A 1,326-nucleotide genomic window follows, 5' to 3' on the forward strand; every position below is an offset into this window, starting at 1 on the left:
TAAGGAAAGCTGAAAGATCAGTGATACTATTTAAGATATCTGGTATCCTATCAAGGTATAAAAATAAAATACAGAATGTCATGCATAGCAGTCTTCATTGAGGAAGTCATTAAAGTATTCCTCAAATGTCTTTTGAAATGGGAACTCACAAGTGTCAGATCCTAAGTTGATAAGGAGCACGAAGACTACTCCCAATGTAATCAGTACACAGGGTTAAATAGATTAGCAAAACTTCATGGCAGCCATCCAAATATTTGTGAGAACTCAAGGGTGAAATTGGTTGCAACTGACTAAAATAATTTACAAGTTACTCTGAATTTCTAGGGGTGCCAGGAGACCAGTGTGGCCTATGCCCATGTGAGAATATTGTAGCAAAGAGACAATAGGAGATGCTCAAAGTCATTCTATAAAACCACTCAGGTCAGTAGAAATTAATGAGAGTGCATCACCAGTAACCCATAAAAAAGAATAACTTATTTCTATGAGCATAAATTCAAATACATTTGGGGCAGTTTTATCTGAAGGCCCAGTTCTTGTTCTAACGACAAACAAGACCAAGCATCTGGAATGGAAATTCCATTCTAGTGGAGAAAAAATGTATTTTAAATAAGCTATACATAATATATCTCTGTGTCATACAGATATTTATAACAGAACTAGTGTGAAATTATTCAGCATGTAAAGATCCGCCTTCAACAGCGGTATTACTTCCTGCCCTGGGAAGGCATCTCAGAGGAATAAATGATGAAGAGGAAGATTGTGGATTATAGCAATGACTGGAATTCAAAAAGAGCTGTCAAAGAGTTGTTAGATTTACAAAAGTTAAGCTGCATTAATGAAATGTTCTTCAGAAAGAGTAAAATATTAATTTACATACCTAGGAAGTGTCTTAATAAACAAATATAAACTTTGCAAGTCAGCATGGAAGAATAAACATATTGGGTGGTTTTTGTTAGAAATCAGTAAAAATAAGAACATTAAGGTAAGTTTTCACAAATCATGATATTCAAGCATCAAGCACAACTTAGCAAATGGTTGTAATCACTTAAGGCTTGTTCCTAAATAAATTGTTTCAAGTTGCCAAAACGCACACACTCTCTCTCTCTCTCTCTCTCTTTCTCTCTCTCTTTCTCTCTCTCTCTCTCTCTCTCTCTCTCTCTCTCTCTCTCTCTCTCCCACCCTCTTTTCCTCCCTTCTTGCCCCACCTGCCTTTTAATTTCTCTCTCACACAATACCGATGGCACTGAAATCACCATTCATGTGGTGATGTCCCAGGATGCAATGGCTACATGATGATATGAGTGAGGTGAATGATACAGACCCTGA

Source organism: Chinchilla lanigera, unplaced genomic scaffold, assembly GCF_000276665.1.
Source record: "Chinchilla lanigera isolate Chin_1 unplaced genomic scaffold, ChiLan1.0 scaffold00048, whole genome shotgun sequence".
Taxonomy (NCBI): Eukaryota; Metazoa; Chordata; class Mammalia; order Rodentia; family Chinchillidae; genus Chinchilla; species Chinchilla lanigera.